At 37.8% G+C, this 18,028-nt stretch overlaps 1 protein-coding gene across 18 annotated transcripts in view; it reads right to left on the bottom strand.

The window, feature by feature from the left end:
- inpp4aa (inositol polyphosphate-4-phosphatase type I Aa) overlaps positions 1 to 17,662 on the bottom strand; it is a 74,900-nt gene extending 57,238 nt beyond the window's left edge. For 3 of the 18 annotated variants that reach the window (XM_088597607.1, XM_088597628.1, XM_088597643.1), the window contains exon 1: positions 17,474 to 17,662. The gene's annotated coding sequence lies outside the window, so the exon portion shown is untranslated. Of the gene's footprint in view, positions 1 to 4,664; positions 4,839 to 4,898; positions 5,101 to 6,902; positions 6,925 to 17,473 lie in introns of those variants that run through there. The other 15 variants (XM_088597677.1, XM_088597634.1, XM_088597660.1 and 12 more) reach the window with 12 other exon arrangements.
- Between the last annotated feature and the right edge of the window lie 366 nt (positions 17,663 to 18,028).

Raw genomic sequence — 18,028 nt, 5'->3', positions numbered from 1 at the left:
CTCTTCAGAAACGTTTACATTCTTAAGTCATGCTGTCCATGTGCTCTATTTTTAAAGAGCAGAATACCATAGAGGCTCTCCAGATGGCCTAATGAAGAAATTTAGTGCACCAACATGAATAAAGATGATCTGGCTGAAATCACTTTAATTTCCACAGCGTAGTAGGCCAGATTTGTGTAGAAAACAAATGCTATTTAAAATGACCCCTTTTGGTGCTACAGAATTTTTTTTTTTTACAAATGTTACACTGAAGACTTTAATCTCCAAAGTTACATTTCTTACATTTATTGGAGTAATTACTGGAGCCCATAAACTTATACTGTAAATATCTCCCAAAATGATAACAATAAAAGGTCAAAATGGGGTGTTTTGGGAAAAGTAAAACACAGTTCTACAGGAGAAGCTGCCTTTTCACCTTAAAAGTAAAATCTCCAGTCTGTGCCAACACATGAATGGAAAATCAAAATAAAAAATTGTTCTGACTGCTACTGATTTTGGTGTAAATATCACTGGTCTATCTACAGCCTGATGCAGAATACTTCATGCCTGCCATATGCAGTAGGGAAGCCACACAGGTCTAAAAGTAATAAGCTTTGGCTGCTTAAAATGGGGTGTCAAACTCATTTGTTCTTGTGGGCAAGAATATTTTCAAAATACTAGGCACTGCTTACATTATTTATAAATAGTATTTTTCAATTTTTTGGGATTTATTTAACAATATGCCACCCTCAATTAGCACCCATTGCATTATCATTAGATGCCAGTTTAGCCTAATGTAGACTACTCATTAACCTCCAAGTATGGAATATTTACCTTATAAGGACCTTAATTTAAAATATCATAGTTGTAATTATAGTATACTATGTAAATCTTTGACGTGTTGAAAACCATATTTTTCAACAACTTGAGAAACGGATAAAATATTGTAACTTTTTCTACGAATTTTTGTTACAACAAAGCATGTATTTAATTACCTGTTCTCCCACTGTAAGAACCCATTTTCACAACAATATATGCTACAACAAAGGCTCTTCCCTTGAGGTCTTGATATTGAAGATGTCAGCAAAACACATTACAAGTGCTTCAGGTGTTACAAAAGCACAGAAAATAGAAAAGTATTTTTCCTGGCTGCAAAGTGACAGAATGGATTGAAAAAGACAAGCTCCCTTCATGCCATGAACTTAGCTACACTGTACCAATTTTCAACAGTTTGCAAATTTGACATAACCTATCTTCTTAACTACTGTACCGAGTAAAATCGATATCATCATGCAAGAGTTTTCTTATTGTGACAATCCAGTCCTCTTAGGCAACCAAGTGAAATACAGTGATTTTCTAGACCTCTGGAAAAAATATTTATTTACATGTAAATAATAATAATAATACATTTGTTCTAAGAAATTTTGATTATTGGTATGTTGGTCTTAAGCTTAAAATGTATCTCATTTGACAAAAAAAGTAAGCTCAACAACTATGAAATACAATTTAATAGCACCAATATATAACCAACAATAAATTTCCTTCAGCTACTGCTATTGCTCTTTGGCAACAACTAGCATGTACACATGAAATATTCCAGCTTTATATCCACTGCTACAGAGAAATACGGACTTCTCGATGCAACATGCTTTTCTTTGAGTTAACTTCTCCCTTCATATTCTATGTTAAGAATGTTTATTAATAGCTCTATATGCATTAATCTCCGAGTTAACCATTAACCATCCATCTATTTTCTAAACACTTTCTCCAATTCAGGGTTGTGGGGGAAGCTTCAGCCTAACTCAGCAAGCAAGGGGAGCAAAGCAGGATATACTCTGGATGGAAAACCTGGCTAGTTTTAGAAACTGATCAGTATTTGGTTCCAAATGAAAAAAAAGGGTAGCGATACCAGGCTTCTCACACTACATGTTGTAAAATTTCACCACTCCAAGAATAGAAAACGGAGCTAAAATAACAGAAAACGTTACAAAAGGAACCTTTCAAAATATTATTGAAACGCATGAAAGATTTGGCTTATCCTTGAAGCCCTAAGAAGGACTAAGAAGTGTAGCCTGGAAATTAAAACAAAATGATTGAAATAATAAGCTTGTTGATTCTGGCTGAAATGGATTTCAAGTTCAGAAAGAGTTTTCATACACAGTAACTTTTTTATGGTTTAAAAACGTAGGCCTGTAGCTGTTAGAAAATGCATGAGAAACTAAAAAGAGGAACCAGTGAGTAAAGAGACACTGAAATTAAAGTATTGCAGTAGAAAGACCAAGAGTAATTTGAATAATAAATTACCCTGGATCTTAATGTACAACACAACAATAACAAAGCCGAAGAGCTTAATTTAAACTAGTGTTGCCAAATATAGTTTTATAGTTGTTTCCAGAATCTTAGCCAAAAATAAAATGGCAAATAATCCTGAATGATCCACCAAGGAAAAATAGTTACATCCTCTTTTTCTAAATCCAAAAATGCATGAGGGACAAAATAAGACTTTATAAGCATAACATTTAGAAAGATATCCACATTCTTGGATATCTTCCCCTGTTCTACCATAAATAAATTTCTTACACTCCCCTGGATTTTCATAGGCTTCTCTGTTTTTAACATTAATCAAAAACTACTTTCTTCTTCATTCATCCATTTTTTCATTTATGAAGCTAAATATTAAATAATCTAAAACCTGAGTGCTGGGACACAACATACTGTAATTAAACCAGTTGTAATTATAAAGAAGTTGCAACAAGAAACAGGAACTTCATTTTCTTAAAGATGTACAGTAGGCTACAGAATTTCTAAAAACACACTAACTAATTCCAGGCCAAATTAAATGTTTGATTTCACATGAAAGATGCTTTTTTAAAGTTTGTTACTTGGAATTCAGAGTACACTGTAATTTTGTAAACAATGCTGTTTTTTACCATGTATTTCATGTCCACAAAATACCATTTGAGATGTGTACAGAAATTCTATATGAGTTGCATGTTCAGTGTAGACCGAATTAATTTAACACAACTCTCTTTTAAGCCTGGCCTCTCATGCTGACTTTAATGTGGGAGTTTTGCAAGCTTTCAGGTACCTGAGAGTGAGGCTATAGCCATTTGTATCAGGTGTAATGTATGCCCACTAACAACACAATCAGAGACTGCATGCATTTACTGGGGTAAAACTAAACAAAATTTAATGGATGTGATTCTATCACACTGAAATTAAAGCATGTAAACAGGATAAATATTTTAGTGAGGGTAGAAAAGTCCTATTTTATTAAGTGCAATACTGTCAAATTTACTTACAGCCCTCAAAGTAATTTATAATTAAATTGATCTAGCTGTAACCTAAAAGGCACTGCCAATTACTTTCAAACATTTTGGAAGCTCTATCAGCACATATTGCTAACAAGGTCCATCTCACTCATGACATACACAAAGTAAAATGCATTACATATTCCACACTCAACCACCCCGGTCACCTCAAACTAGACTGTAAAAAAGGAAGGAAATGCATAAAGCACATCATCTGCGTTTGGGCTGTGAAGATAAAACTACTATGAATGACTGAAAGAGAAACAGATTCAAATCTGATTTCAATTTGTGCATATTGTGCTGTCAAAACCCCAATTAGCTGCTTAAATAGCTTGCCAATAGCAAGTCGCAAACAACTTTTCCAGGAAAGCTCCATTTTCCAGCCTTATTATCAGACGGGCATGTTGCAGTGTGGTAGCACATGGATACCACCAGTAAATCAATCTTGGACTGAGGCACGTCACTGCTGGGTTTTTGGTGATCTGCCTCCTTGGCAGTGATTTTAAGAACATCTTTAATAAGGGGTTCTCCTATGTACCCAAGGGTGAAAGGCAAATATTCAACTTTGCTTAAATTCAAATTTTAAGGGTCAGACAACATGGAATAAAAATACAACCTCTGGCGGGTGTTACGTACCTATCTAAATGAAACCAGTTTTTTTCCAAACCACAAACTAACACCACGCAAGCATCTTTGAGAATTACAAAATGCCTTGCACTTGTATTCTTTACTCATTCCGGTCTAGATTATTACTCACTGTATTATGTCTTACCTCATCTTCTGTTGAATAGCACTTTTCTAAAATGTTCCAGATACATACAACATGACAATGAGAAAAATAAATTAAGGTATTGCACACAGTAACTAAACTGAACACTGGAGAAAAATATTATTCCATGGTGCTAGTCGTACCACATTATAAAGTGAAGGGATTTTTCCCTGTCACCAAAACTATTGAAGTACCTTTCTTGCCACAATGAATTAAAGAAACAGGTGCCACTTTAAAGATGATCAATTCTCTGCTATAATGCCATTTAAAATAAAACTGCAAAGATACATTTTAAGAGTTACATGGGTGGCTTTAGAAAAAAAACCTGGCTTACACATTAAAGAAAATGGGCCAGAAGAAAAAGGTTTTACAATCTACAGTATAGCATTTACGTGTTTAAGCATTAAGACCACCACAGGTTTAAACCATTCATCAGGCCCGAAGTGCTGCAGTGTTCTGCAACATATGTGCAACAGTATTTGCCAAGGACAAAGATGCTGAGAGCTCTTCATATACCTGGGCTGAGATCTGTTCATTCCTATGAAGACCTCTAAAGACCTCCTAACATGGCTGCCTTGTATTGCGTTACATAATGCATCACACACCTCACTCCACTCACACAGCATCTTCACGTCTTTCTCCCTCTGCATCGGCCTCTTCTCTACTCACGTCTGAGAAGCAATCCATGATAGAATATTCAAAAACAAGAAGCACAGCCGAGCAGGGGCACCACATTACAACTGAATTCTCCGACTTTACTGACAGGGCTCCACCACGAGAGCTGCTCCTCTTCTGCTAGCGTGATGCATTATGACTACCCTCCTTTAAATGATTCTTACCTCATGTCCTTGTGCAGTGAAGCATCCTTTCATGCGGTCACGAGAGCCAGAGGGGTCACAGCCCTACATCCTCACAAAAGCATCTGGCTGCTTTTCTTCTCCGCCGCAGCATCAGCAACAGATAATCAATATGAAGCGGATCCTGCTCCAGTCGAGCAGGCTGCTGTGACTGCAGGCTCGGCTTGTTGTGACTAAGAGCTGCGAGTCACAGATACAGGGGGAGGAGTCCTGCTTTACTACAGGCAGCTGGGGAGCTCAGCAACATGGCTTGAAGACGCGTCTCAGGCCAAGAGATGTGTGCGTGTGTGGGGGGGGGGGGATCTTCACTTTTTCTTTAAAATCAGTCTCATCACTTGCCTGCTTATCCTTCTGGAGAGCGATGAAGTAATATTTAAACCACCAACTGATTCCTTACATCTAGGCAAAGAAGCCAAAGAATATCCTCTATAGAAAGCTTAAGATCCAACTGAGCAACTGCCACAGATGGTAGTTAGGGCCCATGTAGATATTTCAACTGCAGAACTTTTAATACCCTTTTTCAAAGAAAAAAATAACAAATCAAGAGCTTTGACAGACTGTCCTGAAAATAAAGCCTCATGACATTCGCAAGTCACTTAAATTACTGGAAATCCAAAGGTACTGAATATATGACTGAGCTCAGAAGATAAGCACTGTATATGAGGAAATGTCACTCAACCAATGCTAGCTTTAACCATTGAAAAGACTTTCCCTCAAAGGTCTGTCTTTCAAGAGTTAGCAAATCAAGTAAAAGAAACCTGTACTGTACTGTCACAGTAGGTTTGTATTGGCATATAAAGGTTATGGTGACCTGCAGGACACTCCCACTAGGACAGGACTAACAAGGGCCACCAACTCATTCCTACAGCAATTCAGACAGTAAAATGTTATACCTTATACCTTTCTCTACAGAGAAAGCTTAAGAACCTCAGCAGCTTTTTTCCCCAATAGAGAGTAATGTTCTATTTAAAAATAATATTCGAACTCTAATATATACTGCAACAAGTTCAGTCTTAGACCTGATGTAGAGATTATGCTTAAGCATGGACGCAGAGCAGGCCAATTCAGTTCACATATTCCGAACAAAAAATCGCTAAGCTGTCTGGGCATTAACGGCAGCTTCAAAAATTTGAAGAGTTGTTTTATTATTAGAAAAGAACAACGGTAATGACAAGAAACTATATGTTTCTATATGTGTTGAAGACCATGAGTAACGTGTGTGCCTCAGAGGCTGTTTTGTCAATAAATAAATTTTGATAGGACTCATGCCAACCAAAAACAGGTTCCTACCCAATCCAATTTATCCCTTTCAGTACCACAATAATATTCTTCAGATTTGAAATAGGTGTAAAGATTTTACCCTCATCCATTGTCGAAGAGCATCGTTTAATAATCTCCAAGGACAATAAGAAAGTATCTATGTACAAGCCAGACAAGCTTGCGAGAGTACATCTGTAAAAAAATATTTTTAGCTTGTGCACTCTTAATGAAGTGTGCAACCACAAGATAACTACAATAGGGTGGACAAATGAGATAATGTTCTCTGCCTTGACATAATCAGTCATATGTAGTTTCCGCATAACCAGAATACAAATTCCTCAAGTGCACATCTTATGTCCAGAGCTGGACAGGAGGTGCAAACCTCGGACATAGACATGTACTCTACTACAAAAAAGGCCTTTGTTAACCTGAGCTCACATTAAAATATATTCTGATATTAATTCAGCCACTTTTTTCTAACAATATTCGCAGTCTGCTTAATTGGGAAAAACGCTCCTGATAAAGCAACACATGACAATGTGTCAATATTAAGTTACAGTTATGAATATCGTGACAACTGGGTCCTAGTTTGAGCCAAAGGAACCATGATGAAAAAAAAAGGGCGCGTGCAAAGATGCCCACCTAGTGTATGTAAAAGAGTGAGAAACAGAACAGCTAACATAATTATATATACTGTATATATATATTATTCAGAATCTAAATTACCTGGGAACAACAGAAACATGTTCCATCTTGCCGTCTTTTCCCATATTGTCTTCCGTATTTTGTATGAAGCAAGGTGTTAATATAAGATATATTCATCTCACGAGAAGAATCACCTAGGTCTGTTGAAATGTAGGGAAACATCTATCTACAGACAACAAAATAATAAATCAATCAGAATATTTACAACAAATGTACAGTAAAACCTCTATATTCACTAGTTCTGCATCCGGGATTTCGCCTATTCACGCAAAACAATCTGTGAGCACTATATCCTCGTTCGTTGACCAAAATGACCTATCTACGGGCTTAACAGTAGGAGACTAAATACAGGCACCCCTTATTCATCTTTACCTCGTGGATCTGCTTCACTGGACTCTGTAGTAAATGCAAAGATTGTTTAACAAAGAGGTTACGTTGATGTAAATTGCATCATGGGTTATGAGTTATGCTTTAGTCATTTTTTGGCACAAAAACTGTACATGTACCTTGTGTGCAGACTTGTTAAGAGAGCAATGCCTGAAGGGAAGTGTTACAATGTGAAAAAAAGAAACAGAACAAACAACAACAACAACAAAAAATCTCCGTAGTCCCCTAAAAGTAAGTTTCACTTTACTCGTGTCTTGCAGAAAAGGATAACAAAGGAAATGAGAAGAAGAATTTAGAAATCCGCTAAAGCAGGAGGTTAAGTTGGTTCAGTGTAAAAGGAGCGAGTACACTTAATTTACTTGTCTGTTATTACTGTGCTGTAATAAACTTCACTACGGTACAATAGTGCTTCATTTAATAACTAATATAAACAAGATGCAAAAAGCAAAGAAAATGTGGCCTATTAAGAACGTAAAAATAACTACACGGTAAACTACAACATCATAATTTGAATTATAGGGGGGAAATAATGTTTAATTTTCGCTACGGGTATTTGAAGGCATTCACTTAAATTAATAATAATAATAATTGCTTACACTTATATAGCGCTTTTCTGGACACTCCACTCAAAGTGCTTTACAGGTAATGGGGACCCTCTTCCTCCACCACCTAGACGGCAGCCAGAACGCTCACCACACACCAGCTATTAGTGGGGAAGAGAGCAGAGTTATGAAGCCAATTCATAGAGGGGGATTATTAGGAGGCCATGATTGGTAAGGGCCAATGGGAAATTTGGCCAGGACACCCGGGTTACACCCCTACTCTTTTCGAGAAACGCCCTGGGATTTTAAATGACCACAGAGAGTCAGGACCTCGGTTTTACGTCTCATCCGAAGGATGGCGCCTGTTTACAGTATAGTGTCCCCATCACTATACTGGGGCATTAGGACCCACATGGACCACAGGGTGAGCGCCCCCTGTTGACCCCACTAACACCTCTTCCAGCAGCAACCTTAGTTTTTCCCAGGAGGTCTCTCATCCAGGTACTGACCAGGCTCACACCTGCTTAGCTTCAGTGGGTTGCCTGTTGTGAGTTGCAGAGCGATATGGCTGCTGGCATATCTCATCATTATCTATAAATTATCTCATGATTACTCGAGGTGCTATTTAAAACACAGACATCGAGTTCAATCTGTCCTGCTTCAGGTTGATGATTAACTGACTAGCAAGTAGCAATTTACTTTAATTGGTGCCAAACAGATTTTGGTGGAAGGCATTTGTGATGCATGGGATTTACGTTAAAAAAGCCAGCTGTTCACCAAAGCAACAGATCCATTACTCAGCAAATACAACTTGTTTTGTAAAATCGTTAGACTGTCTCTTTGATCCAGATTGTTAACGCATTTATAAGAACAAAAGAAAGGTTCCAAATGGGAGACGGCCATTCAGTTCACCAAACACAACGCTTTCCATTCAGAAAAAAAACATTTTTTGTCCCGTCTAAACACAAAACCTTCTGCTACACCTGCAGTGTTATTTGCATGCTTTGTTACAAATTTCACTAATGCCACCATCATGTATGGATCAGAATATTGTTGACGTATAAATACCAACTCCTATCTCAGATAAAGAACTTTGCAAACCTTTCAGTGAAGTTACCATTGGCTTCACAATAAGTGCATTTCTAGCCAGTTTCCTGCTTGCTTGGGTGAAGCACGGAAAAGTGTAATGATCTGGGTGGTGCCTGGATGGCGTGATGCTTGTTGTATTTCCTTATGACCTGCAATTTTGACATTTTTGTATAACACTGATCCATGCTTCTCTACCACTATATTGCTAACTTGTTTCAAAATCCTATTAGCATTCATGGGTAGTAATATCACTATGTGTGTCGTGGCTTTAAATTCAAGATTTAACTTACAGGTACAGATGCATTCATTCTGAAGTCCTGTTAAGCCTCTTCGGCTACATACAGAGAACATTAGTCATTTTGTGTTTTTTTATTATATGCTCCAGGCATTTAGTAGAGTTATCACTTCGGAGTAGATAGCGAACTTCTAAATACTAAGATCAATTTGATTATTAATCCTAATATTATACTTTATTTGTGTTGCATGCATGTACTTGGATGTAATCCTGTTTTTGGTAAGATGTACCACATTTACAGTTGCCAGATCAAAATACATGATACTTCCACCTACGCTCCCTTCAAAAGGAAGATTTAGTCATGAGACAAGACTCCAGATATGGAAATCCTCAAAAAAAGTACAGTATAGTTTGGCATGCACATGGACATTATAGTACAGGCAGAACTAATGTGAACCAATAACTTGGTTATAACGTCTTACACTAGAATATTCAAGAAGGGATTGCACAAACTGAAGATTGGTACCTGCTTCCTGCTGACAACGTACAAGAACTGCAAAAAGATATTCTATAATGGCAGACTGAAGTTTAAAACAAAATCCTATCCACATCGAAAAGGATCCCAAATGAACTAAGCAAAGAGCAAAAGCTTTGTCATAATGCACAAAAACCCATGTTATGTGCAGAGAAACACTGCACACAAAATAAACATCAGGCTACATTGTCACATAACAAGCCATAACTAAGTTAAAGGAGATAAATCACTCACCCTTTGGCTGGATACCACTGGCTACCATCATTATCTGTCAGTAAATACCATATACTGATAATGTGACAACCAGGATCCCAGTGCTTTGACCCCAAAGCTGCACTGGAAATTGTACATTTTCAGATCACTATAGGTTGCACCAACCTCATCAGAAGAGCTGACATACACTTTCCAGGCTTCACTGCCAGGAAGTGGAAGGAGGAAACATAATACTGTTGCAGAGCTGAAAGATCCACAGGAGAAAGCAAAAATCAGTCGTAAAACACTGTGAAACACCACACTTCCCCTCATTATATTGCATTCACATTTTAATTTTTTTTTTTGCTTCAACCTTGCGAAATAACAGCTTGCTTCCCATCTTCACTTCCTGGTGTTCCCGGTGAAACCCATTCAGCAATCTTTTCAGAAGGTACAGGTATGCAGTAATAGTTCTTCATAAAGATAAACTAGCATAAACAGCATGAGAGAACCGTGTTTCTTGTTGTTACTGCATGTGACAAGTAAAGCTTTAAACAAAAAGAAAGAGCTAGAAAGACAAACAAAATAATTACAAACTACACCTCTGAACAATCTCAATATGCTTTTCTTTCTCGATTTTGCCAGGTTAAACCACAAATTCAACCTTGGCTATCTAAATAGATTATAATCTTCCCTGTTAATAATTTAGCTCTGTTATACAACATCAAGCTAAGGGAGTGCAACCACGTGCCTGCCAGTCTGCACTGCTATTCGTGTTAAGAATTGAAATAAGCTAAGTTTTAATACCCACAATTACAGCAATATAAGGAAAACATAATAGCCCACCAGTGAGTGAGTCATACTTAGGAACGTTGACTCATTCAAGATAATAAGGAAAATCAAATTCAATATCAGTAACAGTCTGAAAAAATCTGCAGATTTTCTGAAATGTGAGCTTGGGGTATAAGTGAACTAACTGAACAATATGCCGTCACGTGCTCTGTAAAACCCAAGACATCCAAGTTGATGTATACCACTTTCAAGCTAAGTGTGGAAATAAGTTGCTCAAAATCACCCTTGAGGTGATTGGAAGAGTGTGGGTCTCTGGTTTGCATTTCATCAGATCAGATCACTGTACAGCAATTACTGCTTGAAAAAAATGACTATTAAAAAAAACACCTCAATATTAGTTATTTATTGCAGATACAATATGCAAGTACAGATGTGCTGTGTTTTGAAAGGAAGAAGGTCATCTATTCAAGTGGCTCGTGATAAACACCGAGATGAGCACAGCAGAAGCAAGAGCCTCTTGTCAGGAACATCATTTTCCACGCGCAGGAGTGGGAGAGCATGCTGAGTCAGTTCGGACCCAGCCTCCTACACAACACCCCGCTTTGCTCTAAACAAAATCAGTGGACAACATCACTCCATGTGCATTTTGTTTTATTTCCACCTTCACCTGACACATTCTGTCCTTGAATAGTCATAGGAGAGTCAAGGCCAGTTAGGGGGGCACAGGAGAACAGGTTAAAGTTGTCTTTTTTCGGTTTATACTGTACATTTAAAGTCCAACAGCACTGTGTTGAAAGAACATTAAGACATTAAGGAATGGAAAGAAGGCTCTCATATTACAGCAGTTTCACCCACATTAGTTTTTACAAGGTGCAGGTCCGGATACATACATGTGTACCTAGAGTCTCTCTACCTAGTTTGTATAAATAAGCACTAACAGATGGAAGGTTATAACTTAACCATACGGCTTCTGAGAAAATTGGCCCTGATGTGAGTGGGTGTGAGTGGGTGTGTGTCCCATGTCGGACTGGAGTCCTTTCCAAGGTGTACCCCGCCTTACACCTGCTGCTTGCCTGGTTAGGCTCCAGCTCCCTCATACAACCCTATACTGGGTAAGCAGACTAGAAAATGGATGGATAGATAACATGTATTTTATACTGCACCTTTCAAGGTTCATCTCAAAATGCTGTAGAATGTAGAATCAAAATAGATATACACAAATCAAAACAGTAAATTAGACAGCATTTAAAGCTAGAAGTGAGTTTGAAACTGGATTTGGCTGGGATATCATTCCACTGGAGCAACAGAAGAGCAGGAACGGTCTCCCAGTGCCTTGTGCTGACTGAAAGAAGGCCACAGTCCGATGAGCAGAGAGACATGGCGGTAAAGGGGTCTGTTCAGGAGCCGGCTACCCATAAAAGTCTTGAACAGAGTTATTTTCTTGAATAAGAAATCCAATTTAAAAATCACATAGATAATTTATGGATTTAATTTAGCCTAAAACAATGTTGGCATTTTTAGGAGACCTATATGCTGAAGGTTATTACAACATTTAGCCTAATACATTGTTACTAAGCAGATAGAGAAATACATATTATTGAGATACATCTACATATCTTGGGTACCAGAGATAATAAAATATAATATCTATTTTTTTAAAAACAAAACATACATTTTCAAATAAAGCATAAATGTGAGACTGTACCAGTAAAAACAAAATACACATCTAATGAAAGTCCGAAATTGCCAAGCAGAATCCACCCAGCATGCTAGTACAGTAAAACACACAAAGGCCTACTAAAACAGCCTGTCTCTTATCTACCATTTAAACTAGTGCTAACAGTACATTTTTCAGTGAACTTTCATGTTTTTTTTCTTCTTTTACAGTAAATGCCTCAAAACCTCTCAAGTAGAAAAGTAGCAGGACATATGATTTGTTAGGGCCTGAATTCTCCTCAATTTGTTGAATGGTTTTGACATTTATCACAATATACTCAGAAAGAGCACAACATGATTTTATTTTCTAGCTATCTTAGCTATCTGGAAGAAAAATCCTTTTGTTGTCTAAGCTCCAAACACAAGCTCATATGTAATATTTAAGTATTTTATTTATGGCACCTTAACATAAAAAACAAGCTTTGGGGTTTATTCATTTTCAACTTTTATTACAAAACATAACAATAAAAATGTCTTCATTCAGCCGTGAACTGAAAAACAATTCTATTCTCCTGACATAAGTATACTGTATAAGCCTATTTTAAAAATGGGCAAGTGAAACAAAACATGCAAAGTTTGTGAATTTCAGTGCAGGAAAACTGAGAAATGTCATATCTACAATATATAAATGATTTTGCTTTTTTATCGTCAGAACATATAAAACACACTTGTAAGGAACATGCAAAATCTTTTGTGTACTCAGATGTGAAAACCAAGTTTCCTCTAGGATTAGTCAATAGTTTGCTCCTTCTACATTCACACCAGTCTTTACACTTTCCCAGTCTCTACTGGTAAGAAACTGAACAGCTCATCAGAAGTTGCATCAGTCTCTTTACTTGCCAAACAGTTTGTTGAGCTCTGTGCAAGAGGACTACTTAAGGTAAAAACTAAATAACCTTTGCATCTAAGCCTTAACATAACTGCAGACTGAGAAATGTAGCACCTCTCCAAGCCTTCTAAAAGACCATTAATTTGATTGTGCACATTAATATGATATTGTATGTCATTTGTTTTTCAATTTGTCTAATCTATATTCCTGCTGCTGCCTCTGCCATTAGGTATCACACCAAACAAAGCATTAGGGGGCAAAGCACTGACATATTCAGTTTCTAATCAAGTAAATTGAAATGTTCAAACATAGAGAGGATTGAAGCTTTTAGGCTGGTCCCTCTGTGCTCTGATGCAACCTACTTACTACTTTGTACCTTGCTTTCAATCTTGCCTGAGGTGTTCTTATAGATGGCTTTTGATCCACAGGGAGATCATAAAACGAATTCTCTGTTTGCCTTTTAAAGGAGGATTAACTAGGCACTTAGGAAATTTGGTTTTTATCACAATAAAAATCCTGTATAATTTACACAGTGTTGTTTAATTTTGGACCTTTTGCCTTAAAAATGCAGTCTAACCTGGACCCAGCAAGAGACATGTTGTGACGTTGGCACTACAGCAAATACTGCACACTGTTACAGCACTGAGCCTAATGGAACTCCATGCCATCCTGCAGCCAGACAAGAAAAACATCAACTGCACTACGCTGCTACTGTAGTCAACCTCAGCACAGACAAAGAGACTAATAACATAAATGCCACCATGAATGCCCAGCAAAGTGTAGAGGTGGTTAGCACTGTTACCTCGCAGCAATGGGGACCCGGATTCAATTTTAGACCTAGGGTGCATTCTGCATGGAGGTAGTGTTTTCTCCCTGTGTTCACATGGACTTGTAGGTTAACAGGCTTCTAGCAGAACTGGCCCTGGTTCGATTGTGTGCATGTGTGCATCTGCCCTGTTATGGACTGGCATCCCCTCTAGGGTGTATCTCGCCTTGTACCCTCTGCTTGCTGTAATAAGTAGTCTCTGGTTCCCCTATTACCCTGGATTGGTTAAAAAGGTTAGGAAAAAGATGGATGTAAGGGTAACATAAATGGAGTAAAAACTATCTTTCTACCCTTGGACACTAATTTAATCTTGGAAACTATTGGTCACTTTTACACAGCTTATCACTATGCAAATCTTTAGATAATAAAAATGGAACTATTGGGAATACTGTTCAAAGGGCAATTTAATCTTCATACAAATTATGGGAATCCTCTTCATACAATGTTATGATGCAAACAATCATTTATCTATCTATCCACAATCAGAAAAAATTTACCCAAAAATCAGTGCAGCTTGTTAGTCAAAACTGAAAGCAAATTCTGAGGCCTAGTGAAACCACTTCTCACTGAGAAAACATATATACTAAGTATAAAAATGATGCTAATGATATGTTCAAGAAAAGACATTTTCTTTCCTGTTTAAAATAAACTTAAGCCCAAGAGACTCGTGAAGCCTTTTCTCATGAATCTTCTAAGCAGTAGAAATAGCAGTGCTCTCCGTCCATACCAAGTTCTAAACCTGCTTTGGGTTGACACACAAATTGTTTTTGGGGGGCTTTCAATCATAGATCTTCAAGGGCTGTCATGTCTCCAGAAACAAATTATTTGACTTCAATGGGACTTGAGTCCGGCAGTTCTTACTGAGAGGGATATCATAAAGAAGACTCCTTATGGACATAAGAAGAGTTACAAACAAGGAACATTCAGTTTATCAGTCTTGTCTAATTGCTGGTGCCTAGTCTAAAGATCACATACAGTCACTCCTTAAAACAAGTTAGGATGAGCTTCAACAGTCTGGTGGGGTGTGTTAAAAACCCCCTACTTATAGAGTTTAAATACCTAGATCAAATCTCCACAATGTCTTCAGTGTTCCAAGTTATTCAGGTGGAAACTTAATTTGCTATTTTTAGTTTTATATGTTTAAGTGTTAAGAAACGTGTAGGTGTCATTAACACTTCATTCATTCATTTTCATTACTTTGCGACACCAGTAATGACCATTGTTAAAAAAATGCCACTCTCCATAAGTATCAGTTGAGCTGAACACACTGTACATTTAGCACAATGCTTGCCCATGCACACAAACTGTCATAAACATGTCAGAAACGCGTCTCGCATAAACGAGACACTGATGTGGATAAAGCCAGAAGAAAAAAATAAAAATGCTTGATAAAAGCTTGTATTGTTCTCATTCATATACAGTACCTTTCTCTCAGAAAGTAAACAAATGACCAGTAAAACTCTATATCTGAATGTCACAATGAAACACTCTTTAGTGACCATTGACACCTGAAAGAATACTTCTTTTCTCTGTTGTCTGGATCTGAACAACAGCTTAATGAGAGCCAGTACTCAGATGTGCAGCGCAGAGTCTATATGCAGTACTCTGGGGCGGTGTGGTGGCTCTGTGGCTAAGGATCTGCGCCTGTGGCTGGAAGGTTGCTGGTTCGTATCCCATGGCTGGCAGAGGAATCCTACTCTGTTGGGCCCCTGAGCAAGGCCCTTAACCCCAACTGCTCCAGGGGTGCCGTATAAATGCCTGACCCTGTGCTCTGACCCCAGGCTTCTCTTCTTGCCTGTGTCTCTCATGGAGAGCAAGTTGGGGTATGTGAAAAGGCAAATTCCTAATACAAGAAATTGTATATGACTAATAAAGTGATCTTATCATACTCTGTATACAATGTATACAGCATACGGCCTGAGCACTTATTAAGATGTGTCATGAAGCCAGTTTTATGTATAATGCACTATTTAAGCCCTTGCAGTTTAGCCATCATACAATTAGGAATTGTAAAGGTATACTGTATATGCAAGCAAAATAAAAGTGTGTTCTTGTATTTGCCCTCCCATAGCTTATGATAGTTTAACATTTATTTTAAAGATATGAAGCCAGTCATCTCTCATTCTGTCATCCTCACGTCTGCACCACTACCAAAACAGTCTCCCATGGCCTTCAATTTAAAAGCCTACATCTGGGGTGTCCAGCCCTGCCCCTGGGGAGCCCCAGTTCAGCGTTCTGGTAGGTAGGAATTAGGTCACCAATTTATAACGAAATGTAGTAATACTGAATATTATTTGGATCAAAAATCAGAATATTGTTTAACATTTTTTTAACCTTTTTAATCCTCAAGAAGTTTCCTTAACTGAACAAATGGCTTCTTTGATAGATCGCTATCATATAGAATGTACAGGGGTTTAAAATATATGAGATTAAATATAAAACTAACTGGGGCTCTCCAGGACCTATGCTCTAAATTTCATGATAGAGCTCTTGTTACTCCTAGTTTCCTATATAAGCACTGCTGTTGAACTGCTGTTCAGACATTTATGCAGGATTTATTTATTCATTTTGTGTAAGCTTTCAGCAAAATATTAACCTACTGTACATTTCTATACTGAGCTCATGGTCATCAGTTAAAGCTGTGGAAAAGACACTCATACCTGACTGAATTGCATCTCAACAGGTGATAAATGTAGTGATGAGGTTATGATCGTCCTCTACAAAAACTGTCACTTCTATGTAAAGCTAATTGATTTAAAATACAAATGGCAATTACGATACATTTTGTACTGGCAAGTGACTGGAACACGTACAGAATATCAATAGCATTTCTGGCACACCACAAAGCTAACGCATTAATTGCTCCGATTCAGGAGGGACAGTTAAGGGAATCTAAATGACCGTGCACACGATCTCCTGGGGGTTATGGTTTAAACGTTGGATGCGCTTTGAAAACGTTGCATAGCCCTAGAATATGTAGCAATAATTCAGAAACTACCGAAGACATTGTTTCGAACAAATAGATCTGCTACAAGTACGACAAGGTTAGCATCAACAAAAATAGTGTCAGGCAGGATATAGTACGAAGTAACAATGTCAATTGAGAAGAAACGTTATTTTTTAACCTTTAGAGTTAAAAGCACTCGTTCTAGTGAGCAAATGTTGAGATCATCTATGTTCTTCCCATTTCGAAGTAATGATTGGCAAAACCACAGTGCTTTTCTCGATTGGACAGCAGACGGCAAACAACCATTCTCAGCACCGAAAACATCAGAATTAATCGTCGTTACCATCATGCTTATACAGTAGTTCATCGCTCTGCCTGCAACCCGCTAACCTGAAATATTCTTATGTGATTTAGAACACAAAGCCATCAACATTTTAAAGCCGCTTCTTTTCTAGGCAGACACAAAACAAATGCGTATCAAACATTATATAACTATACTTACATTTTGACGAGGCATGAAAATGTTCCTTCCTGGGTGACAGTAATCGCTTTTTTTTAGCTCATTTCAAAGCCATTCTTCTCAATTCCTTATCTGATCGTCTCCGCAGTAACCTCAGTTTGCCCTGCCTTTCTGTGACACATTTTGACGTAATAAGCAGTCGCTTTGGTCCTCCCATTTCCTCTAGCCCTGCCTGAAAGTAGCATCACCCTAAGGCGGGCCTTACGGACTGCATTTGCTCAGCGGACAACAAAAAGCACTACATGAATTATGGAACAATGTAAAAACTAGTGCATGATGAACACACGAAAAAAGATTATTTCATTGCTGTAACAATACGCAATAGCTTTCCCCGTGGTCCTTGGACTTTGCTTCGACAAAGCCGTTTAATGTGAACCAACAACCAACCAATGGCGAACTGCGTATTGGTTGCCAGTATATGTCAGTAGGTGGCTGTAAAGAAAAAGGTGTTTGTGTTAAATCAGTCCCCTGGCGTTTTATGTTAGCTAAGCAGAGAAAACGTGGTTGGCTTCGAAACTGTCATCTCAATTTGCATGA

Source organism: Lepisosteus platostomus, chromosome 2, assembly GCF_059453375.1.
Source record: "Lepisosteus platostomus isolate fLepPlt1 chromosome 2, fLepPlt1.hap1, whole genome shotgun sequence".
NCBI classification, from domain to species: domain Eukaryota; kingdom Metazoa; phylum Chordata; class Actinopteri; order Semionotiformes; family Lepisosteidae; genus Lepisosteus; species Lepisosteus platostomus.
The sequence above is the reverse complement of the archived record's forward strand: the minus strand, read 5'-3'. Positions and strand labels throughout refer to the sequence as shown.